This window comes from Marmota monax, unplaced genomic scaffold (genome assembly GCF_021218885.2).
Source record: "Marmota monax isolate L192 unplaced genomic scaffold, Marmota_monax_Labrador192_F-V1.1 WCK01_AAM20220418_F8-fsc00005, whole genome shotgun sequence".
Classification (NCBI taxonomy): domain Eukaryota; kingdom Metazoa; phylum Chordata; class Mammalia; order Rodentia; family Sciuridae; genus Marmota; species Marmota monax.
The window spans coordinates 18,820,129-18,846,251 of NW_026692254.1; the positions used below are offsets into that span (position 1 = coordinate 18,820,129).

General features: G+C 45.9%; 1 long non-coding RNA gene across 1 annotated transcript in view; it reads right to left on the reverse strand.

Annotated features, from left to right (window-relative positions):
• LOC124087419 (uncharacterized) overlaps nt 1-20,610 on the reverse strand; it is a 42,604-nt gene extending 21,994 nt beyond the window's left edge. Inside the window, exon 1 of the long non-coding RNA XR_009226109.1 lies at nt 20,453-20,610. This is a non-coding gene — a long non-coding RNA (uncharacterized LOC124087419). The remainder of the gene's footprint in view (nt 1-20,452) is intronic.
• Between the last annotated feature and the right edge of the window lie 5,513 nt (nt 20,611-26,123).

The following is a 26,123-nucleotide window of genomic DNA, read 5'->3' on the forward strand; positions in this document are numbered from 1 at the left end:
GATTATCAAGGCTAACATGGCCTTTTCAACTCAAAGCAAACAAAAGCTATAAACTTCTTTACTGAAAATTCTGAATGCTCCCTAGAGCTGTGAACACCAGTAAACATGCTCAAAAAATGTATTCTATTTCACCTTTAAAGTCCTTCACAATATGAATTCTTAAAAGAGAATTCACAAGAGAGATAAGGTGGTATGAGGAATATTTTTTTACAGGAAGAATATGTTTAGAAAAGAAGAATGAGAAGATGTCTTGCTACTAAGCCAGTGGGAATTTGAAATTTCTCCAAGCCAGGGAGCCAGTAGAGTAGCTAAAACATAAGGTATAATTCAGAGGGAGCTGATCATGTTTTGATTTCATTTAACGCTTTTCTTCATGCTTGTTTCCAAGATCTAATTGGTGCCTATGTTGGAAAATGTTAACACAAAGCAGTGTTATAACAAGGGCATCACAACATCTGAGGTGAACCCCTCCTCTTGAACGGATCTCACCCTCTCCCTGGGAATGTGATTGTAAGACCCTAGTTTTTAAGAGTCCAGGGTATTGACATCTCACAAAGACATCCAACAGTTATATGGAAGCCATGGGCCAAAGAAGATATTGTCATCTTCATGCACCCCTTAGCCTAACTAAGAAAGTATCTTGGCAAATGCTCAGGCTTTACATAAAATGACTAATATACTATATATATATATATATATATATATATATATATATATATATATATATATATATATATATATATAGCTAGGCATAGGGGTGCATGCCTATAATCCTAGCAGCTCAGGGGGCTGAGGCAAGAAGATAACAAGTTCAATGCCAGCCTCAGCAATTAAGGGAGGCCCTAAGCAACTTGGTTGAGACCCTGTCTCAAAATAAAATATAAAAAGGACTGGGAATGTGGCTCAGTGATTAAGCACCCCTGAGTTCAATCCCTGGTACAAAAAAAAATGTATGCACAAAGTTAAGTTTTAACCCTGTGAGATTTTACCATGGCTCTGAATGGTTGAAAGGCCAATATAAAGAGTATGGTTGAGTCATGCTGAGGAGACAAGCTAAGCAGTGATTAGGGAAAAAAACAAAAACAAAAACTAAGCAGCATTAACTTGAAGCCTGTTGGATAGTATTTTTCATACTTGGCACTTTTTAATTTCTTAGAAGTGACTATCCAAGGTCTGGGCTTGAATCCACGGTTTAATAACTTGTATTTGGGCTCTTTAGTTGGTAGGTAGGTCCCACCATAAATAAGAACCATTTGAAAATGACTACTTGATTATAATTTAAAACCTCAAATGATAAACATAAAATGATATTTAGATGTTCCAATATCATTAACACAAATTAAAAATCTATATGTCTTATAATAACTATTAAGATGTATTAATTATACAAATTAATGGGTTTCACCATAGTATTTTCATAATACACATAAAACTTGTATTCTTAAACTTGCATCATTCATTCATTCATTCAAAATGCTCTGAGCTTTAATTATGAGCCTGGCACAGGGCCAGGGGCTGGGAACATAAGTGAATCAGTCAGAGTCCCAGCCTCCAAGGATCTTCCAGCCCTGAGGGAGAGAGAGACCCATAGAGAACTAACCAAAACAGTGTGCTTCATCTGTTCTGGTAGAGGCATAAGCCCTGAAGAGGAAGCCAAAGGTACAGATACTTTTGGCATACGTGCATAGTTAGCAATTCATTCTGGCTCAAGTTCTTTTTGGCTACCATTCTCCATGTACTAATCTCTTCTGATAGTTCCCCAGTCTTGTCTTCTTTAATGTTTGTGTCTCTCTGCCTCCAACCTTCAGGTAAATGTCCAGGACATGATGAGCTGAATTTATTCACTACAGAAGTGAATAAATTATTTTTAAATATAAAAACCAACTACATCTTGGAAATCATTGCAAATCCACTCTTCTCCCCACCCTCCAACCCCTGAAAATGAAAAAGAGGAAAAGACAAACCCTAATTAGGAACAATATGGGACTCTACAGCTTCTTTATACAAACTCCAGCAATTTAAGGAACAATGACCTCCCAGAGGAAAAAGGGACCTCCTCTACCTTTGCTCTGTGCTTCCCACCAGTCAAATTCTCTTCTCTCTCTCTCTCTCTCTCTCTCTCTCTCTCTCTCTCTCTCTCTCCCTCTCCCTCTCCCTCCTCACCCCCATTCCTGATCTTATTCTGCCTCTATCCCACAAATTCTGTCCCAGGGCAGAATCACCCCTACTATGAAGTCTTTCTCAGGCAGTTTTTCATCGGCAGAAAGGACCGTTTACTCTATCAAGTTTCCAAAGCTCTTGGTATCAGTTATCAGAGTGTATTGTATTGTCATGTTTTCCTACCTCTCCCTCACTAACCTAAAAACCTTTCAAGGGCAGAGACTACAACATTCATATTCACAAGTGCCTTGTCCTACGTTGGACACTCCTATCTACTCAATAAGTACATGTGAATAAATACACAAATGATAAGTTTCCATGGGAAGCAAGAAAGTAATTGCTCTTACTCTCCTACAGGATGTCTGCATTCTCCTTGCTACACACTTAGACCAACAGCTCCAATCACATTCCCACTCTTCCAAATATCCCATGACTCATTTACCAGGAGGGGAAAGTCTAAATTTAGAATAGGCCTAAAGTATAATCAGGTAGGCACAGTTGACCTTGACTTTTAATATTCCTGTAGGACAGGTTGGTCTAGGCTGACCATATTCAGCCAAATGTGTAGTACACATGGGTGACTCCTCCCTACAAGTTAAAGATTTCAACACTATTTCTCATTTTCTTGTTTTGAATTAATAAAACAATAACTAGGTGCACTGATTTTTCTTTCACAATGGCCTTAAAAATATTAGATGCTCAGCTTCATGGAGAGATAACTTTACCATGTATCCAGCCACAAAATTGAATCCTAAATCAGCAGTTTACTTTAGATTCTCCCCTGTGTTTAGTTGAACATGTACTTTCAGTTTGCTTGCAGTGACCCCACTAACCAGTCAAAGAGCATGAGCAGAGAAAGGTGTCCAATGTGGTGAACCAAGATGTAAAATCTTGGTTTGAATCAATGCGCCTGGTAAAACCAGCCTGAGCTAGCGTCTCAGAGAAAAGAGGTTGACTCCTTAGCATATGGACATCCACATAGGTCCTATTGATCAAGGAATCTTTCCCAGCATGCTCTATGTGTGCAGTAGCACCCTTCCTGTGAAAGATAGGCAAAGACCCCTCTCACAGAGCAGAAAATGACTCTAAGCAGGTAGTAAAAACAGAAAACAAATCCAGGCACGCACTCTTCTAAATATTTGTGAAGACCTACGCTGTGGCTTGTGGCATTATAGCCAAGATGAGAAAAACATATGGACCCTTAAGAAAGTGGTGATTTTGAAGACAAAGTTATAAAAATGGGAAATGTTATAATTGGGCTGGGAGTGGGAGTACATCTTTAATTTCTCACCTTCAAGTCACCTATCTCCATGAAAAAGAATATATTTTACAACAGATATAGTCTTCCAATATACCTTACCAAAATGGCATACTTTGTGATGCTGATTTTATGATTTGTGTGGTCAGATACCTTGGTTCAAAACTTGCCTCTACCACTGACCAGCTACATTATACTTCAGGCCTCTGTGCCCACATCAATAAAATGGAAATAATGCAATTAATTGTTATGTGCTATTCCAAGAGTGAAGTTAAAATGACAATTAAATGAAGTAGGAACATGCCTGGATCACATAGCTAAGTGGTTGTTCAAATAACAGATAATAAATTATGGTATAGGTCTTAATCTTAGAAACCATGAGATAAAGATGAAATTATTCTCCTATACTTCACTTACTTTATATTGCTTTTCCTGGGTCTACACAATCCCATAGGCTATGTTTTTCATTTGATTTATATCTATTGAAGGATGATATATACATTTTTAAGTTCACTGAACGTGGATCTGCATAGCTTAAGAAACCATGAAAAAGTTGGGAAAAAAAGAAAGGAAAGAAAAAAATATGTAGGTGAAACACTCTTCACACCAATTTGATGGAATAATTAATGGTTTCTGTCATTGTTACTTATTTATTCTGCATACTCTGTTGCAGCTGCCTTTAAGGTATTATCTGCTTTTCTAGCTTAAAAAAAAAAAGTCAGTTTAAAAGTCTTTAATTCCTCCTGAAACTACTGTGAAAAGAAAGTGAAAGTAGATTAAAAGGGAAAAGTGGGAAGATACCCTCTTTGCCATTTGTCCCTCTATTAATACTTGCAGACAAGCACCTCTGATAACATAAATGAATAGCTTTGTGTCTCAACCTGAAAACATTTTTTTCTGGGGCCCCATGCAGATATTGGGATTAGTTAGGACAAGAGAAATTTTCCTGTGTTTACATTAGTGTCTCTCTCCATAACTGGAAGCTTGAAATGTGACCATTTGTTTTGATGTTGCAAATTGAGTTGTTTACTGTACCCTAATCTGCATCCATCTCCCAGGAATAATACACACCAGAGTTGCCCCAGATTGTAAGTGCTTTTCTTTATTTTTCCTTCTTTTCCTCTTACAAATACAAGTGCTCTCTTAATAGGTTCTCAAAAAGAAATAGTAATTCTGCATTTCTTTAGCAAAGATACAGAGCTCAAGAAGCACCCCTGGTTCATCTCTGAAATATGGAAAGAACAGGGTCACACTGACCCCTCTCTGAAAGCTACAGACTGTACCATGGAAGGGGATTCCTTGCCCTCCTTCCCACTGCCTCAGGAGCCGAGCAGTCAAGTCGCTAGAGACAGCCAGGAATCCCCTGGCTGGCTCCCTGCAGGCTAGGACAGCTCCCAAGGGATTGAAAAGCTAACCAATTTCTCTCCTGAGTCTAGTCTGGGACAGAAGCTGGCTGCCAAGAGAACCAGCCTGGTTTCTTCCAGGCCTGGCTTGTTCTTAACTGGTTAGGCTTGGGAGGTCTCTTTGCCTCCTTGAGCCTGGGTACCCGCAGCAAAAAGGAGACAAGAGTAGTAACTGATGTCGGGTGTTGTAAGACTATAAAGAGAAAATGCAGGTAGCTTCCGGCAGGTCTCTTGGCTTATGTCTGTTTCCCTTGTTTCTATTTTTCTCCGTGTCTTCTCCAAAATAATGTTTGTACATTGGAAATCAACTTTGTTTGTGAAGATTAATACACCACAAAAATCGCTGCAGAGCCAAATCTAGAAATTAAAAAGTCACACATGCAAGGGCGTAGATTTTGTTTGGGGCGGGTAGGCAAAAATAGAGCAAAGCAGTGAGGCAAGAGCAGGGCTGGGAAGCCCAAGTCCAGCCTTGGCTGTGGTTTGGGGTGCTAGGTGGGAGTTGTCTCAGATTAGTAGGACCCGCCGCAGTCCTGCTGTTGACCAGGGACACGGAGAATGAGATTTTTGCACTGGACTCCTTCTCAAGTTCTGAATTCTTTTCTACCTTGGGTGCCTCCTTGCACTCGCCAAAATACCAGGAGAGGCAAGCCAGGGCCTGTCCCGTCTGGGGATAAAGAGGTGCAAATCAAATATTCTAGGGTTCCCTGCAGAGAAAACTGGGTGCAGATGCAGGACCTGCTTTTCTTCTGTCCTCAGCAGAACCTTGAAGCAATCTACCCCCACCACCGCCTTTTGTCAAGCTGATGGGATTTTCCTAGTACAGCAGTTGTTGCCTCCTCTCCAACTCCACCTCCAACTAGTTATCTGCCACAGGAGACTTCTTGGGGATTAGGAGGAAATCCTTCCCCACTCCATTTCCCCCCCCCCAGCACTTAAGAATGAAATTAAACTTTAAATAGATGTACTCGACTGTGGAAGGGTGCAGCATGCGCCCCAACTCTCAGAACCAAAGAGAACACATTCGCATCGATGCCTCCAAGATAAATGGGCTTCTTGCTTTCTAAAGACCTTACACTTAGTAAGCACCCAAGCAAGCCAAAGTTCTCCCAGTTAAAGAGTTGACTGCAGTGGTGCCAGAACCTCCCCCCTGCCTAAGTTCCTATTCTTTTTTTTTTTAAATCTGTTCCCACGAAGATAAGCGCAAGTACACGCGTTTGGTAAACCCCAAATGACAGTCATAAAGTTTCCAGACCTGACAGTGAAAGACCAAACCTCACACTCGTTCCTTTTCTGCAAAACTACTTGCTTCTCCCCTGTTCTGCCCTTTGGTATCAGTACCAAACATCCTGGGGACTGCTTTCCAACCACCTTTATTTCTGCCGCCCCTCTAATCCGACTCTGTTTCAAATTCTCTCCGTTAATCTGCGGGAAAAACTGAGGATGTCCCAGTCAGGATGTATCCACTGGGTTCAGATACTGTAGCCTCAACTAGTTACCTTTCCCTTGGAGCCTCTTTAAATTAGCTAAAAGAATCCTGTTCGGGGCAGTGAGGTGGAGAGATAACCCATTCCTTCTGCCACCCAGACACTTCTTTTAATGTGCTGAACTTCTGGTGACTGTGCCGAAACAGTGCTGACCGCTGGGAAACTGAGGCTGTCCTGAAGGTCATCTGAGTCTCTATCCTTCTATCCCTAGAAAACTCTGTGGAAGCTTCCAGAGAACAACAAGGAGTAAGAAATGGCAAAGAAAAGGTGTCAAGCTATGGGCATTGCTGGGGGACAAGAGAGACTGGAGAAAGGGTGCAAAAGTTGAGCAAGCGTTTGAGAGGCCCTTGACAGAGACCAGAAGCTGTGACTGGGAAACTGAGGTGGTAGATCCTATTGGCTCTGATGTTCTTCCTTCGCAGGCAATATGGAAACCTCAGACTGGGGAGGTGGATCCGAGTGATGTGGGCAGGGTGAGTGCACGTGAAGGGTCAACCCAGTACCATGCCCAAACCTCTGGCTCCTAGTCCTAGGACAGGAAATTTTCTCATTTCCTGAGGTGAATAAATTTCCAAAGGGTTGCCAAGGTTGGCGAAAGGAGGAGGACAAAGTGGTGCTGTACCACGGCAGGGGCAGCTCTAGAAATCAATCAAATGGAAAGCGAAGGCAAAAGGCATTGGTGGCGACGGATTTACTTCCTATCAAAACGTTGATTTACCCCATCCCTGCAATTCCAGGCCCCGCCCCCGTCCTTCTTTCAGGTTCATTCACTTGGTGTTCTGGCTCATGGGGTTCTCAGCATCCCCAGAGTATCAGCAAAACCAGGGACATTCACTTCCCAGCAGGAATTCACCTGGGACCAGGTTTCTGGGGCTCCACCTGGGGCCTACCGAGCAGTGTCCCCATCCCCCCTTGGGGCAGCTGTGCCTGGCGGGTGGTGGGCGACTCCGGGAGGAGCACAAGCAGTGGAAAGCTGCTTGAGAACAACTTTTTTTTTTTGAAACGCATTGCTGTCCCCCTGAAAGGTGTTATAACAGCAATTCAATTACAGTAAATGGCGCGCAACGTCTTCGCAGCTGGAAAGTCGGTAACTAACTGTGACGGACCGATGTAAAGGAATCCGGCTAGACTTGAATTACTTTCATTTTCCTCCCTCCTTCTGATTCCCTTTTTCTGTTTTTTTTTTTTTCTCTCTCTCTCTCTCTATTAATTGTAGGTGGACCACGGGTTAATTAACTCCAAAGAGCTTAGTCTATCTAGACAGAAACACACTGAGAAATTGGCAAGAGATCCTAAATTTTGGACGTGGCGTCAAAAAGATCGCCCGAAGTTTCTCGCGTTCCATTTCTTGCCTCCAAGAAACAGAGGCGAAGTTGTACGAGGTGGTCATCTGGCTGTGCGTGTGGCCAACTCCCCATTTCTGTATTAAAGATTATGAAGCCTCGTAGCAGGAGATGGTGCCCACTAGATCCCACGTGGCCTGGTCTGCAGGCATCCAAGGAAAAGATCAGGCACTCCTGACATTCTTCCACTCCGAGGTCATTGGAGATACCTGACACATTTGACACTTGAGTCACGGCTCATACATTTCATGCTCAACTTTAAATTAGCTTCCACGGAATTAGCATCAACAAAAAACAAAGCAAAGTATGGGAGGAGGGGAGCTGCTTACTTTTCAGAGCACTTGATAGCTTAAAACCCACAGGGAGGGCTGAAGAAGGTGAGATTCACTCACGCTTTGGCAATCATTTAAATAAAGGTAAAATTAATATTCGTTCCTTTGAAGTTAGAATGATGATGGCTTGAAAGAGGATTTTATTTAGTGGATGTCATAGCAAAAGGCGAAGAAAGGCATTGCCTCGCCTGGAGTTTTTAGTTTCATGATATTTTTTTTTAAAACATAATTTTAGAAAAGGCCAAGACGGTCACGCGGGTGTCCTAACATGTTTTCGCCTCTCTGCAGGGCAAACCCCTTCCTACAGTGGCAGGAGGTTTCCAAACACTGGAAACGTTCAATTTTTTTGCTCTAGGAGTAATGGAGCTGGAAGATGCTTTGGGAGGTTTCTTTCTCATCCAGCATTCAACTAGGCCCCTGAATGTTTTTGGTGTTTGACTCCTGGAGAGGGCAGCGGTTGGATGGGGCCTGGCCCCTGCTGCCAAGCCTCCAGCCCGCTAGGTCCCCACCTGAGCTCAATATATTCCCGGCTACGCGAGGCGCCCCGCCCCCGCAGTCAGCTTGTTGCAGGGCGATGAGCAGATAACACAGGAGTGGACTCCGGGTTTCCTGATTCCCCGTCACCAAGCAAAAGGGTGAGGGGGCCAGGTTGGCGTTTGGCCCCTGATAGGAAGGGAGCGCGGTGCTTTGTTAAGGGCATGCTCCGCCTCAAACGCCCGGAGGGAGCTCCAGCCCTTGCCCTACCAGAGGCGTTTGGGTTCTTTTCAGCTTTGTTTGCTTTAAAATCTAGAAATTTAGAGGCGCCGTTTCATCTCAAGCTCTAAGACTCTGACCTCCTGTTTGCAATCCTTCGCTGAATCCTGACTCACCGCCCCCCGTTCCGCCCCTTGGACAGGCGAGAATGGGATGGCGAGAGCAATGTTGCTCTTGTGTCCTCCTAAGGCTGACCACGGTTAGGAACGGAAAACCTGTAACTATCACCGGAGGTCTCCTGCAGCCTGACATGTAGGGTTGCTGCCCTTTCCCTCGCCCCTGGAGTTCCTTGTTAAATTCGCCGAGCGGACATCCTGCACAGTCCCTGAAGTGTACAAGTTGCATAGGTCTCACCTCTTTGGCGGGAGAAAACTCCTCTTTTATGGGCAAAGTGGGCAACCCCTCAAGACTGCTTCAATGAGTTGTGTGTTTGTTTTAATGGAGGCTCCTGCCAGCTCTGCATTCAGCTCTGCATCCATACCCTTAGACCTTCCTCATGTCAACGGAGAAGGTTTGAATCTCTCTGGCCTGGATCTGGTACACTCGGCCATCCCTAACGTGCGCCTAACCTGGATCTCGGCGCAAACCAAGCTGGCTGCTTAGTCTCCCCGCTGGGGTTAGGTCGCTTCTCTGGCTCAGAGGCGACAGACACAGACCGCATTTGGCCAAAGATCGTCACAATTTCCCCACTCTCTTACTTTTTCGCGCCTATGATTTTTCTCTTCCTGGACGCCAGGACCGGCCCCATCATATTTCACTGCACAAAACCTCTCTTTTAAAGCCCAGTTGGGGGCCTCGACCCTTCTTAGACTACTAAGAAAGAGCACGATTGAGAGCCCTGTAGGTGGCCCTTCTCCAAAGTCTCCCCTTCATTTGCTTCTCTGCTCAAGTGTTTTAAAGTTACACTTCGGATTGCTCTGAATGCCTTTAACTGTGGATATGGAGAGAAAAAAAAAATTTTTTTTGAGAAGCCGGATCTAGGGGAAACTACAGCCCTGAAAACATCTAAACCCTTTCTCCAAAACTTCCAGGGTGAGAAGTTCCCTGGCTAGAATTGGCAACTTGAGTGCCTAGGAAGGTTCTGGATGTGGGACTTGTGGGGCACTCACACTCCACTTTCCTCCACCTCTCGTATTCATCACACCCAGGGGCCCAGTTTTCCTCTGCATAGAAGCTGCATCTGGGGGCTGTCCAGCCTGCCAGGCACCTATGGTTTGCCTTTTCACCCCTATCCTGGGGGTGGTCCCAGAGTCTGCCCATGAAGACAGAGCCACCGAAACTTTGAACTTAGAAAACCAGTCTGAGCAATTCTTATACTTCTTGATTTCTGCCCACCTGTGAAGTAATATACATTAATAACGAGTTAAGTCAATTAAAAAGGGGAAAATTTGTGTATAAGTCTTCTCTTCCTCCTCTAGGGTTCCCTCTTAGAGATCTCTGAGTATATGCTCTCAAGGGAAGTTCTCAGGAATTCAACTTCTGCTCATTTTGGCTACCAGAGCCAATGAAACTAAATAAGTCAAATCATTCCCAAAAATATCTTATTCCTTTGTTTAAGATAGTAAAAAAATAAAACTGGAAGAATATGTTAAATTAGTCCTTTTCTCCTGCTCTTCCTAAAGTTTGCTGAACCAAATGCAATTAATTTTAGATGAGACCGGATTTAGCATATTTGCCGTTACTCTGGTTGTTCCCAAGATTGGCTCTGTTTTATCCCCCTGGCTGTCAAGCCAGCTTCTTCACACTCCTAAGTCTGGCCCCACTTCAGAGTTCCTTAGTTTGATCTATTCTCATAGTAACCTTCTCCTCAGCTCCTTTAATTCTCCCCCATGGCTCAATCAGAAAATTTATTTTAATTTTATTATTATTATTATTGTTATTATTATTATTATTATTATTATTATTATTATTATTATTATTTTGTCTTTTGTTTGAACCAGAAAGTGCTGACTTGTTGAACAAGGGGAACAAATATATGAGTGAGCATTTACTCCCATGGAATGAGTCAGGTTTAGGGGTTAAAGATGTCATGTGCACAACATATACATGGTCACATAATCATTTTTATACAGCCAAATATTCATACAATTCATGAGTCAAGAAATTGTCTGGGACGAATTTTCAATGTAATACCAGACTATAAACTGAATTTAAAAAAAAATCTTAATCTGGATAAATGGAGAGCCAAACCTAACTGTCTAGGAATAGTTTATTAACTATAAAATCCAAAACTCTTCAAGCTTCCTATGCTTGCTAGAAATGAATTGTCTTCTCCCCCCTTTTATTGGAAATAAGATCCTAAATTCCTTTGGACTGAAAGGAAGTTATGAGACAAGATGCAATTTTCTCTTTCTTTTCTGACAACTCTGTCATCCAAAGGATCACAGCCATGTCGGGGTATCTGTCTGGGGTGGAGGGAGGGAGAAACACTAGTGAGAGAAGCCCTGCAGCCTATGGCCATCTTTGCATCAAAATTTTCCAGACCTCTATTTTTGATTGTGATCCCACTGATCTGAGTTTGAAATGCTAGCGCAGTGAAGCCCCTAAGCCTTCAATCGTGTGAAATTTTCAAAAGATCTCTAGAAGCAATCTCAGGCTGCCTGACCCCTGACAGGCACCGATCTCTTTATTCCTCTCTCTGCCAGCACTTCATTTGTTGGAATATCTTTCAGATTTGCACCTCCGGATGACAAACCCGAGTGTTTATTATGTGTACATGAATCGGAAATCTTCAAGCCCGCACAAAAGCACCATCTTAAACATAATATTTAATTTCCCAGCCTAAGTGCCTGCTTCTTTATTTGCTTTTCATTAGCTTAAATATTTTTTCCAGGTCTCCCCTGTGTCACTTTGATATTTAGATGATTCTCTCTTTTAATCATCATTTCCCCCTTGAAAAATCCCCTGTTGCCATCGTCTGCGGGCTCACACAGCAACGTCACTGTGCTGCGGTCAGTGAGGACTCATAGCCCAACACATAGCAGCTCAGTCTGGGGAGGGCAAGTCTCCAGGCATGGTGGGGAACCAGTGGGGTGCCAGAAAATAGACTCGCTTTTTAGCTAGCAGCCAGCTCTGAGTGCGGACCAGTGACGACCTCCCATGTCATTCCACATTTTTCCTCCAGGCATTTTTAATTTCTTTTATTATTTGTTAAAAACAAAACCAAATCTCAGGTGGCTTGCGAAGGTGTTGCTGTAGCTTTAGCTGCTTGGAGTGTGCTCCGCCCACCGCTGGCTTGTAGGAGCGTAGGCGTCGGGTTTAGCCTTTCAATCCAAATCAGTCCCCGGGAGCTTGAGGGCATTAGAGGGAAGGGGAATGGGGGCATTTCTTGGGAGAAGCCCGCTTAGTTAAAAATTCTCTCCCAAGTAATTCATTCAAGACATTAAAGACGTTGCCCAAACCCTTTCCCAAACTCAGCTCCTGGCAGGTAATTTAGAGCCCAGTGGGACACCCAGGTGGGCTGAGTTGAGGCAGAGACACCCTACTCCACTCCTGAAAACCCCAGAAGTGAATTGTTACTCTCAGGCACAGTCCCAGGTCGGGAGGTGTTAAGGCTGAAGCCTGAACCCCACCCCCACAGTGTTTGGTAGGGCCGTGTTGCTATGATTAACTTATTAAACCCCCTCGTAATTATTTTAATTTGACTGGAAAAATACTTTGGGTGGCGTTGGGATGTGTTTGTATTTACCCCCCCCCCCCCCACCACCACCATAAAACCTGTGTTAAAACAAATGTTACTTTTCTCTCTGCGTACATAGACCCTCCCTTTTTGAAATAGACCGCAGGGACTGCCATTAGATCGAATGGCAAGTCTTTATGGAAAGTGTTTTGCATAATTACATACCAAAGCCAGAACAGTCACCTCCACATTTTATGGGTCACAAACCATCAACAATTGTCACATTATTGTCCACGAAACCTTAGTCCCTTCATTGATGGAGCGGACTCCACCGCCTAATCTAGAACGGGAGAGGATGGAAATTTCTTCTAATAAGAACCCGAGAAGATTATGTCCCCACTGACAACGTGTTTACATATAGTTATAAAGTTCAGAGGACCGACAGGGAGAGGAAAGGAAATCGGACTAGGCCTGATTAAGCGCGTTCATCGGTCTAATATAGATAGTGCATCAAAAGGAGCTGGCTGAATACCTCTCCCCTTTTCAGATTCGACCCCTTTTCTACCTTTGTGATGCAGTAATTAAGATATTCTTATTTAGACAGACAGCTCCTCTGGTAACTGAATAATATTAGCTCCTTTGATGTCAAACTTTTGACAGTTATCACACCAGCACCGGGCAATTTAGCACAAATACCCTCCTTAAAAAAAAAAAAAAAAAAGATAGAAAACCCCATCAGCTTTGAAGAAATCTAATAAGTGTGATCCTTATCACCAAATGATCTAAATTGCCGCAGACAGGCCGCCCAGCTATAAATTACACTCGGTTGTACATAATGAAGCCGAATTTGGGTTTTAGTTCATTGAGGCAATACTGGCGGAAAATAGAGTGTAAACCCCACAATTGCAGCTTCCCCATTCTGGACCCCTGAATAGCTACCCAGAACAAGAGAAAACACCCACAATCTGCGGGGTCAGAGAGGGATCTGGCAGAGGTGGGGGCGGTGCAGGCAGAATCCATCGCCTTTGCCCTAGCTCCGGGAATAGGGCAGGACCGGCCACCTACTCCCGGGATGAGACGTCGCTGTTGCTTTCCGAGCTTGGTCGCCAAATTTGGGATTTGCCAGATGGCAGGATTATCTTCGCGTCTGTTATATAATGTGTTTGTGATGGGTGGGGTGGGGGGAATAAAGAGCAAAGACAAGGAAGCCCAGAGAGCGCTAGTTCCTTTAAAATGCACGCATGTTCACTGTTTGCCCACTCCCGGGCTGTAGTCGCCTGGACCCTCACCCGAGCCTTTGGCATCGCCGAGCGGCTTTGCGGCAGGCAGTAGGCGGAGTCCCAGCCACCCCTGCCCCTTGGTGCCAGCCCCCTGCCAGTATCTCTAGACCTGAGGCCCAGTGCCCAGATGCGAGAAGCTACAAGGAGGTGGGGGTGGGAGTGAGAGAGCTTCTCCCAGAGGAGAAAAGGGGGTGGGTAGGAGAGTTGGAACGGAAGGGGGCAAAAAGGGCGAGTTAGTAGGGATGGGACTGTGACGGTGACACCTGGAAGGCATTGTCCTTGCGAGCGACACCTGTCAATCTTGGCTCTGGGGTCCTGGGGCCAGGGGCGGGGAGGCCGCGGGTCTCCGCGGTGATGTCATCTCAAGAGTCGCTTCCCGACCGAGGGTGGGAAGGGCTGGGAGGGGTACAGAGCCCAGAGGGCTAAGAGAAGGGTGGGGGAGGAAAAGCGAAAATAAACAGAAGTTGTTCTCTCTCGCAGTATCCTTTGCTAGCAATTTTTATGAAAATCAATAATCCAACTTTAATGTTATTTCTAATGTTTACTGACCGCCTTGCTTTTTCACTGGGGGAGGAGGGATAGGGTTATAGCATCCCACATCATACCCCACACTATCATTGGGGAATTTCTGTTGTCCCAAAGCCCTGCGGTGGCGGACCCTTCTTCCAGACCCAACTACCCTCTTTTTCTAGCGGTTATTTTCAAGCGCAGACTTTAGGCTTAAGGAGGAAAACACTTGGGGATGAGTTTTGAAAGTCTTCTGATATTGCAAGGGGTAGAGGGGGAGTTAATTAATGCTGGGCTTGCTCAACTAGTGGGAGAGCTGGCCTCCGCGTGGGTGGGCGGGCCGGGTCGAACGTGGGGATACGCGCAGTGCGGGAGGCGTGTGATCTAGACGACCCTGCTAGAAGGCCAGGGCTGGGAGGAGGTGATGTGCTGTGGCTTGGGCGGTCGTTGCTGAAGTGCCCCAAGGAGTCTCCGGATGGTCCTAGGGAAATTCTGATCTCCCACCTACTGAGCCCCCACCCCCACCCCACCGTGCGCTATGGAGTTCTCATTCTTTTCCGCCCAAGCTAATTAGCAGCCTGCCAGCGGCCTGATTTATGAAAACGCTCGGGCGGGCGGAGACGCGCTGCTAACCGAGATCGGGCTGCCTCGGGGCGGAGTGGAGGAGGAGTTTCAACCCGCCACCTCCGAAGAGTTTCCCTCCGCCCGGCAGGAAAATGGAAGTCGCCGGTTTCCTGCCAGCACCACCACCACACTGCCCGATTGAGAAGGCTCCCCGGACCTTCTGTGCTCCAGCCTGGGGTGCGGGGTACCCCAGCTGCTGTGAGGCGGGTAGGAGTCAGTGGCCAAGAGGTAGCCTGTTGTCGACAGCAACCCACAGGTTGTAGCTCCTGTTGACCCTGAGGCGGCCGGGCTCGGACAGGGCTGGAGCCTCAAATTTCCAGGGTTGGGCTCCGCCCTTCCCGCTTCCGGGTCCCCAAAGAAGGGAACTCCGACCAGAAGTGGTGGGCTGCCAGAGGTCTGTTATTAGGCTCCCAGCCTGCCGGGAGGCACCACAGGACAGGGTGAGCTGAAAGGAGTCAAAAGCTCAGCACGCCGAGAAGGTGGCTAGCGTCTCCAGAAAGGGCGTTGTCCTCTCCACTTTTCTCACTGGTACTTTCCCCTGGGTCTCATCCCCAAAGGGTCCTCTGAGTCAGAGCTTTCAGCCAAGAATTTGAAAGCTAGGGGAGTGTGGCCCATCTCTGCAGCCACCTGGCGTTTACCCAAGGACTGCTATGGATGGCCAAGGGAGAGCGGAAGAGAAGTACGCCTTTTCCCCCAGTTAACCCCAGAACTGAGGATGGAGAGGGAAGGAGGAGAGAACTCTGCAGAAGCCACTCAGCAAAACCTGTTGCTGGCTCTCAAGCAGGCTCGAGCCTCTTGGAGAGAATGCTGGTGGCCAGCATTTCTCCAAGATGCAAGGGAGGGGCATGGGTGATCATTGGGAGGAAGCGTTAGGACAAGCAGATCCTGAATGACACGTTTGGGGGTAGAATGCTTGGGTGAGAAGGATAGAAGTCATTCCTCACCACAAGCTTTATGACTGAAATGACAGTTAAGGAGAGCTGAGATCTCCATGAATATGTGTAAATTTTACTATAAAATATCACATCAGATCATCTTTCTTAAAAGTAATTTTTTGGTCCTCTGACTGGGACAAATGCAGAATCCAGACCCTTCCCCTCCTTTTCCCCAAGACCTGAAGACACCTGCCCAATTTCTCTGCAGCCCCCATCCCCTCTTTTCACAGTTTTCCCCTGGAAGATGGAAGCCATTCAATGTCACCTAAAACCTCATACCCCCTCCCAGAGCCTGGAGAAATTTGGTCTTCTCCCCACCCCCATTCCTAGCAACACTGCTGCCACCAAGTCCAGGGAGTTAGTAAGATAATTCGGGGAATCATGCTGGAACTGACCCTTCAGCAAGGACTGTAGAGCTGGGCTAAGCGCACAGCTATTATGACTCCAGTCTCCTGGGTGACCACTCTTCTGAATTCTCAACTGTGCTCATGGTTGAGGTCCCCTGCTCCAACACACTGCAGTGGCCCCAACCAGTGGCGACATCTAAACAGAAAATGTCTCCCTTTTGGTAGCAGAGTCCCAGGCCTCCCAGTCACCAGAGGGCCATGCTCTAGAGACTCAAACTACCCCTATGACATTGGCAGGCCAATTCAAAGGCCAGCAGCCAGTACAGCAAATGTTGGCAGTTAGGTGCCAAAATAACATTCTTCATTCATCTTTTTCAAAGTTGATTTATAGCAATCGACAGGTTAAAGCCTCATCTGCCTTCATTACTTTTAAAAGCTGTCTATTTCATAACTGTCACTTTTCATCACTTAGCTCAAATAAATACTTGAAGAAATGAATAGAAAGAGACTTTTAGATCATGTTTATAATTCTTAATCACACATTAATATTCCTAATGACCTGACCCTCCGAGTTTATATAGAATCCTATATTGTGCTGTAAATTCCTCCAGTTAAGCTACAAAACTTCTGGGAAGGTTAGATGGCCAGAAATACTGGCTAAAAGGCCTGAAGCTGTCTACAAGTCTGAGACCCAAGACCTGCACAGGTCAAGAAAAAACTTCCCTACAGCTAGGAGGGCCCATGCTTGATACCCAAGCCCACTGGAAGAGGGACAGCTCAGGGATCCAGGGATTCTTATGGAACCACTGCTGAAAAGAAGATCCCAAAGTAGCAACCCAGCCATTTTGCATTGCTGCTGTTCTGACAAACCTTGCTGCAAAACCATGAGGAAATTCAGGCAAGATGGAAATACTGTTCATTACAACTACTACTATTATCATTACTATTATTATTTCTATCATTGTTTCAAAAATGGGTTTAAAGGGTCCCCACAACCACAGATTAGTAGTGCAAAGTGAGAGACTTTTCCTCCAGGTCATCTTTGATTAGGGGCTGTGAGGCAGACACCAGGAAGGGCAGAAGTTATGTAGAAACGAAATCCTATGGAGTGAAATCCGTTCAATAAATCAAAATAGTTTCTTCCTCAATTTTGCTGTCATTTACTCAATGCTGGCTTTTTAAGACTGAGAATTCTCTCTCTCTCTCTCTCTCTCTCTCTCTCTCTCTCTCTCTCTCAAACACACGCGCGCGCGCACACACACACACACACACACAAACCGGCTTCCATAAATGAAAGGGAAAACAGAAAAAGAACGAAAGAAAAGGGAAGGAAAATTACAGAAAAGGAAAGGAAAAAGAAGAAAAAAAGAAATAGAAGAAAAGAAAGGGAAGGGAAAGGGGAAAATCAGGAGAGCTTCGTATTTGGGGAGACAAAGACCGTGCGCATCAGATTTTGTTTCCTTTATTTATTTTCCATTAAAAACAAAAAGGAAAAAATTGTGAAGTTCCCTGAGTCAGAGTGGTTGGGTGATGCGCGACACTCTCCGCGTGTTTCAGGTCGACCTCCCAGGGATAGGCGGAGGCTGATTCGGGCCCCGAGGGCCCTCAGCCGTAGCCGCAACGGTGCTGTCGGCGGGGGTTGGGTACCAAGGGGCGATCCAACTTCGCAATTTCCCCAGAGCAGCGGCTCCCAGAAGATACCGCGTTCTCTGCCCTGCCTTGTTCCCCGCCGCCATCAGCCTTTCTGGGTAGTAGCCTCGTGTCTTCTTTTGCCCTGAGGGCCTCTCGGCCTAAACGGGTCTGAGCACTCCTGGTCTCTACGACGAGGCTTTAGAAACCCTGCGTTCAAGTTGCTCGGTGGCGGCCGCCGTACTGCGGGAAAGCGGCAGAATCGCACGGTGGAGGAAAACCGGGAGCGCTGCAGTACCCTGGAGCGCCACCTCGCTTCGGAAACTGGAATTACGCGGCCAACCCTTCCTCCCCTCCCGCAGCCAAACTTGAACGTCACTAGGACTTTTTCCTGCAATAAAAACCCTAAGTGAAGCCGAAACCCACAGGCTTTCTACCCACTGCTTAAAAATCATTATCTGTGAGCGATACATATATAGTGGCTACATTGGAATGAAAGAAAAATAACCGAAGAAGAAGAAATATACAAGTATACTTTCATCAAACTCAAGGTAGTCACCCAAACTGTGAGGCTACTTTCCTAGAAAGGATAAAATAAGCGAGAAGTGTTCTCTAGGAGGCTACCAGTTCGAGCTGTCATGTATCGGGTCATTTAGTGGTGGCCGATGCAAATATCTCCCATGAGACAAGTGCCTATGAAGTCATCCCCTACCAATTATGATTTCCTCGGAAATCCATTCATTCATTCCGGTCAGTCGGGCATTAGAGAGGCTTTGCCATACCAGTCGCCAGCCCATTGGTATCTTATTTTTCTCAACTTTTGACTTTACTAACAAAATAACCATAAAATGCAGTCCTTGAGGTATCCACCTATCAGCCAGTGAAAGTAGCAATGGCAAGAATTACAAATTACACAGCGTTTCTCTTCAAGATGAAACTGGACATTTGGCTCTATTTTCCCCCTTGGTAACTAAAGATGTTTGCCCCACTCTTAAGTACCTCCACAGCACTATAAAACACAGAAAATTTAATTCACTTAAATGGTTTCATGAGTCTTTGTTTCAATTTACTTTCAAAAGTGCACTATCCCAGAGACAGGAGTAATATAATAAAAATACACTTCATATACCAAACAGTTTTGAAAGAACATCTCTTAAAGTCCAGTGAGAACTTATGGGGGTTTTGTTTGCTTGTTTGTTTTGGAAAGGTACAGAACTTTATCTGTTATAATTTTGATTACAACTTAATCTTTTTAAAAGGTGTTTAATGGATTCTACATATGAAATGCTAGGGACTCTGGTATGGAAGTGCTGTGTACGTACTGTTGCATAAGTCCCTTTATTTTTCTGCCTGAGCAAACTTAAGGTGGGGACAATTTTTTGAGACTTTATACCCCTGTGTTGGCAGGATGTGCCCCCAAGGGCCAGGCAGGGCATGGAGTGAGTGCCCTTTCTCCCTATAACCAGCCAGCGCTCCTCATTGCAGATTAGAGGGCTCTCAGAGTTCCCACTCAGAAATTACAGTGCTGCAACCAGGAAAATAGCCAGGTTAGCTTTCTGGCTGGCTTGTCCCTTTTCCATCAAGCTAGGAAAGATTCCTGAGAGACCACACAAGAGAGGCCCCAATTTTCTAGCAGAACTTGGAGGCACATCCCTCATGCCAGCCCACTGAGAAAGGGGTGGCCAGAGCCCTGGAAGTTCTGGGGCTTTCTGGGAGAGGGTGGTAACCTGGGAGGAACATAGCAGTTGAGAGACCCAGGGGGCTTAGAGACAATTCCAGAGAAGGGTCCTGAGGCCCTCTGAGGGATGGCAGTGAAGAGAAGGGATAAAAGCATTGGAGAGGAGATCATAGAAAATGATATGCTTGAATCTACATGCTCACAGTTTGGAGAAGAAGGGTTCTAAATTGAAAGATGTTTAACTCTCCCCTCCCCCACTCTCCTTCTTCCTTTACCCCTTCCTTTTTATTTTTTCCTCACATTCAGTTCTTCTGTACCCCCCCCACACACACACACACACTGAATAATGCCTGGAGATGAAAAATGATTTTTATTGCTATTACACTTCCTACCACAAGATGCAGTGCAAGACGGCAGAGTTTGTATTACAACTATGTCACAATGTTTCACTGATGCAAAACATGTAGCCAGAGGGTGTTGCTAATGACTCCTGGATTAGAGTGAGACTGAGACCGGGAGAAGGAAAAGGAAAGAATAAGAGACAGAGGAAGGGAGGAGAGAGAATTGCTTTAGAGAACAGGGAAATCACCACATAATTGGGTCTAATATTCTATATCAAGATATTTCCAGATTTCAAGGTTCTCCCCATGCTTAAGGGTGAGCTAGGGAGAAACCATTATCCTTTTAAATACTAAAAATGGTTTTTGCATGTTAATAACTAGTAATTATGTTTACAACCGGTTAAGTGAAGAACTCTCTTTTAGAAAGAAGCAAACTTTAGAAAACGCTTAATATTAGGTTAAAGACTTCACTAGGAACTAAGGCCTTTTGGAGGCAGGTGGGGGACTGGTAATCCCCAAAGGGTAAGCAGAAGCTCAAGGCTAGCGCCGGTAGTAGTGCACACAATGTACCAATGCCTATGGCTACCTGGTGGAGACCCAGGGGGACCCGTTGGGGCCGCGGTGGAGCCCCGAAGCAAGCCAGCGCCAGGCTCGGCCTCTGCCCGATTTGGGCGAAAATGTCCCTCCGGGCTCAGAACTCCCCCGTACCCTCCCCAGGGACCAGCTACTCAGGGAAGAGTGAGGTTTCGCGGTTCCTACCGTGACCTAGGCCGGTCCCACAGCCCTGCAGTCCGCTTCTGTACCCCGGGACACAACGAAGAGGGCATTCCCTCAGGGCTGCGGCCCTTTGAACCTGGGGAGCCCTTGGCTCCCTCCCGGCCGCGCGGAGCTCGCTCCCGGCCGGGCCGCAGAACCAAGTGCGGGTGGCGGGTGGGGTTGAAGGGGACTGGGGGAGGGGGAGGGGGAGAGGGGCGGGGGCGGGAGCCGGGCGTTAAGCCTGGAAGCCTGGCTGTTTACCCAAACGATTTTCCTTTCAGGTCCGAGACGCCAATGAGACAAGATCAAACTCCCCTCCTAACGTGTGTGTGTGTGTGTGTGTGTGTGTGTGTGTGTCCGTCCTCCTCCCAAAGCGGGGCATTGTGAATGCGAGCACCAGGCGCCGCCTGGGAGGGACCAGAGGCCGACCCGACCCGGGCACCAGCGCCTCCTCCCGGGGCCTGGGAGAAGCCAGGCGGAGGGCGTGGGGTCTGAGCGCATTGAGAAGGGCGCCCCAGGCGCTCAATGGTGTGGATCCAAGAAGCAAAACACAGGGATACAGGCTGCGGAGAGCTAAGGGCAGCGTCCCCAAAGGCCCAGTGAGGAGACACATGATCCTGTGTGGGAGGGGGAGAATAATATGAATCACATCCTTCTTCCAGTCCCCTAATTTCCGATCCTTCCAAAGCTTAAATCTAGCTCCTTAGGCCACCGGTTTCTTCCTGACTCCCTCCCTCCAGATCTTCTAACTGCAAATTAGGCCAACGTTTTGGCGATTACCGTACAAGGCACGCTGTGCTGTTAGACCTGCTTCAGGGTCCTTCGCACCCAAAAATGGTTAGAAATAAAGAGCGAATGGATAGTCTGTATTAACTAGACATTTGTCGTTTTTAAACGGGCTCAGGCCCAAGAACATCCGTCAGGTTGCAGGAGAGTTGTAGAGAGGGAAATGGAGAGTAGGGTGACAGCAGGTGACCCTGGTCCTGGGAATGGCTCCTGTAGCTGCTCCATGGGCTGAAATATCGTTTGCAAAATAATAACATTACGACTAGTATTGTTGGTAATAAAAAAATCAGAAAGTAGAGTTAGATTTATTTATTTATTACGGCCCAAAACATCCGGTTATATTGTTGATGAATTTGTTATGTCCCTCAACTCCCCCACAACCCGCACCAGAGGCTGATTAAAGGCTTACCTAAAGAAATGTTCCTGGAAGAAAAATGGGTCATTCCATGCTTCTCCTGCCTCAGCCTGCTCTTGAGTATCCCCATATTTCCCAACCATAAATATATCTCACTGAAGGATTCCTCCCTTAAAAAACAACAAAAACAACAAAACTGATGAACCATCATCCCTCTTCCCAGGGGCTTCTTATTTAATTAAAATTCCCCTCATCTGATGCTGACTTGTACAGGGCACATGAAAGACCTCTGTGTCTTCTGCTCCGGTGACCCAGGTCTGGACAAACACCTTCAGGGAGGAACTGTAGGGGCTGGGGTTTTTCCCAGCATGTCAAGGATGGACCACTCCACAGTGCCGGGGGTGGGGGGTGGGGCAGCTCTCAGAGCTGGCAGAGGCAGCTGATGGGCCCCTGGTACTAGTTTGAGGGCTGTTTCATGATCATAGTTAGGCAGTGTTTGGTCTGGGATAGATGATTCTGGGGTTGGGAGGGTGCTCTTAGAGGGAAAAGATGTACCTAATAATTGTAAAAAATGACAGCTAATGTTTATTGAGTGCTTACTACATGCTAGTCACTGTGTTCATATTCCTCAGAGTATCCAAACCTAAGGATAAACCATCGTAGGCAAGGGTAGTTTTCAAAGCTTGTGTGACCCGACCAAGGCAGGCAAGCAGCCAGGTAAGTGGAATTGCACGGATGGAAGTCAAAGTTTCTGCTCCTCAGTGCACTCCAGGACCTGGGGCGGCAGGGTGCTGTAATCATCCATCAGCCTTGCAGAAGGGACCTCCCCACCTGACCTCGGTGTGTCTCCATAGCTGGTCTGTCCTGCGTGGCCCCAAGCTTCTGGTCTGGGAAAGGAAAGCCAAAGAGTTCTATTCGTGTTGGTTCTTCTTCGCGCTGGAATCCTGAGAGGAGGATTGGGCTGTGAGGGCCGCTGAGGTCAGACCTGGGCAGGTGGGTAGCCTCCCGCTCTACTCCCGGAGGTTAGGTCCACAGGCAGGTCCTGGGCTCGGCGTCCTACGCCTACTCCCGCCCAGGTCGCGGCTACACGGTTTCAAACGAGGTTGGCCTCCCTCGGGTGCCAGGGGGCGCTTGACTGACTCTGGCGCCTCACTAGCCATGGAGGGAACCTCAGGCGTTCGCCGCCTGGTGCGAGTCTAGGGCACCGGCAACGCGCAGCTCAGATCCCCTCTCGCCGCACTGGAAGCTCCATCCTGCTGGGTATTGTAGCCTCCCTTCCCAGGCCAACAGAATGGGAGTTTTGCTCTATTCTCTGCCTGTCTTTCCCATTCCCCTAAATCAGGAGCCTGAGACTCGCTGGTAACCGGGTGCCGTGCCCGGCGAGAGTGGCAAAAACAGTTGCTGCTCTCTGGAGACAAAAGGCCTCTGCGCTGGGGTTCCTCCAGGCCTACCCGCTGCGCCTTTCGCACCCGCCTCCACCTATGCAGAGGAGGCACCAGCAGGTGGAAGCGTAGATGTAGGGATGGCTCAAAGCACAAAATTTTTATTGATCGCCGAAATTGGACGCGGAAATTGGGCATAGACACGACCAGGTATCTGATCAAGAAATATACATTCGAGCCCCCAGCACTTTTCGCCAGAACCCAGCCAGTCATCATCCTCCTGTAAAGGGCCACATTGTTTCTGGGTTTATTCTTTCTCATCTCATTGCAAATCACCTGGCAGCTAGGAAACGCTGGCCCCTGATATCGACCTGCAGACGTTCCTCCTTTCCCTGAAAAAGTCTCTGTCTTTCCTTCCTCTGCTAGACCTCAGGGAGAACTCACTGGTTTTAACATTTAAAAAAAAAAAAATCTTTAAACTCTCTCTGGGGTGTGAGATGCGGTAGAAACTCGCTGAGGCTCCCAGTTTCCTAAACTTATTGCTGCTGCACCTGGAAAGCCAGTTCTGCAAAGAAAAAATAGTTTTTTCCTGCAACCTGAGATTTACGTATCACAAATAACAACAGTGGTGGGAGAAATACCCCCTAGTTGAGAATATTGATAGATGATAGTAGCGATATTCACAATCGATCCTTTAATAGGCAGACGTCATAAATCATGTTCAACGTCCTGACAGCACAGTACTTCACTTAATAATATAATTAAGATTAAAACTCTAGGGGTATTGGAGGCAGCGGGTATTGATAGCTTCAAAAATTGCATTCTGGATATGATGGTGAAATGCAGTAGAAATACTCCCCTTCCCAAAAGATGGGGTCTTTCTGATATCTCTCTCTAGCCCCTTTTGGCCCTGCCCCCAACAGACACACCGTTTTTTGTTTTGTTTTGTTTTTTTTCCCTCCCAAGTAGTACTGACTTAGGATGGGTCTGAGCAGAGAGCAGGTCAGCTCTCCCCCCCCCACCACCACCTCCTTACAGGATAAGGAGAAACAGGGCTTGAGTCTGATGAGTTTCCTGGACTTGGGGATCCTTTAAAGTCTTATTCCTTCAGCCTTGAATATGGACTTTTAAAAATGTTGGTAAGATTCTAACAAATGTTTGTTCTTTACTGAAAGGACTTAGGCCGCTCAATGAAGTTTTCAAAATTACATATAAATCACTAAACACAGGAAGCTGTGCCAGTCCACTGTAACCCTGAAACTGTGAACAGCCTGTGGCAGTCTCCCAGCTTCCCTGTCAAAGCCATGCACCTCAGAATAGAAAGCAAAACTTCACTTAAAGAGGAAAACCTGGGAACAGAATTCCATGCAGGGGTGAGAGTCTGCTCTTGGTATCTGGAGTAGAGCTGATTGTAAGTGCAGCTGAAATTATTACAAAGACTGGAATATTAATCAAATTAATCAGAGCTGACAAATGAGAAATATCTGAAAGTCAGTGGTAATTTACAACTTTGTTATTAGTTAAGAATTGTCTGCCTTGTAACATTAATTAATAACACTTACAGAGGAACCATTTGGAAATCCCCCTTCTATTCTTTTCATTTTCCTCTGTCTCTTAAGGAAGGAAAAAGAGAAAGGAAGCAAATGAGTGATCAGTAGAAACAGGAAAAACATTGAGTTGTTTGTAGGGAGAACAAAACTGGAAAATATAAAAGAAAGGGGAAAAAAAGATTAACCTCATGGGAGGCCACCAGGAAATAAAGAAAAATGCAGGAGGAGGGGTAGTAAATCAGAAAATGAATTCTGTAACCATACGCCATGAGCAAGCTGGCTAAAGGTTGAATTTCAAATGGCCCAGAAACCCCATCAAAATGAACAGTGCTGCTAAAATATCTCAAGAGTAGCTCAGCTCTGAATCCAGGCAGAGCTCAGGGCATTGTCTGTTTTGTTGTTGTTAACAATGTATTTCTTTAGAGTCCCGGAGCAGACGTGTGCAGGCTCTTTCCCAAATTCCATCCCTGGAGACCAGACTGGCTTTCATGTTTCTGGTGTCAACTCCCTTGGTTATAGACAATCCCCTCACCACACACACCCGTCTTACATTGATTATTAGATTGTTTCAGCCTCACCTAAACTGCATACCAAAATAATGACTTGTTGAAAAACTATAAATCATTTCAGCATCTGAGTTTGGAAAGCCATCTAATTCATTGGCTTGCTGTGAAAATCCAAAGAAACTTCCAATATACTGCTCGCTGAGGGAGGACTACTATTTCACGGAACTTTTATTTGTCAGATGAGAAATTTTTTCAGGTTGTTTAAAAAAAAATAAGATGAAGGAGAGGAAAAACCTAACTTTGATAAACTTTATCTGGTCATTATTATAAGCCCCAGTTTTGTCTCACTGAGCCCAGACTGGGTCGACAAAAGGTAGCTAGAGATTGAGATTTATTGGTCTCTAAATGAAAAGATTCGTTTGATATAAGAGGTTAACTCAAAGTTCCTACACCGTGACTAGCTTCGGTAAATGCCTCTGTGGAGTCAGCACAAAAGCAGTTTCAAAGAAATCCTTAAAATGTGCAGATATAGATACACAAACACACTTGCTCACTTAAGCCACAAATGAAATTCTTTCTTTATCATTTATTCTGTCATTACAAATGTCCAGTGTCTTTCTAGGTGGCTGAGATTGTCTGTCCCCCATCCCTTGGACTTTTTCATTTTGTATCTTTGGCTTTTACAGCAGCCTTTGAAAGAACAGTGAGAAGAGGGAGCGAGCAAAAAGGGAGAAGTGAACTAATTCAGATAAAGCAGAATACATTTGTAAATGAGGCACATGGAAGGAGAGAAAGAAAAATGGACAGGGGCAAGGGCCTCTAAATAAAAATAGGCAAATTGGTAAGAAATTGATGAAATGGTTTGCAGTGATGAGAGCCTATGGGTCCTATAGATACCTGACAGAATGGAAGGTTTTGATGAGGGGATGGGAGTGTGTGGGGAGTGGGGGGAGAATATGCCTGGGACAGCGAAAGAGGGGCGAGGAGTGTTGGGAGAAAACAACAGCCAGGACCAGAGATCCAGTGCAAGGAGCAGACTATGGAGATGCTAATGAGGGAAAATTAACCTTCGGGTTGGGTCTGTGACATGGGCTC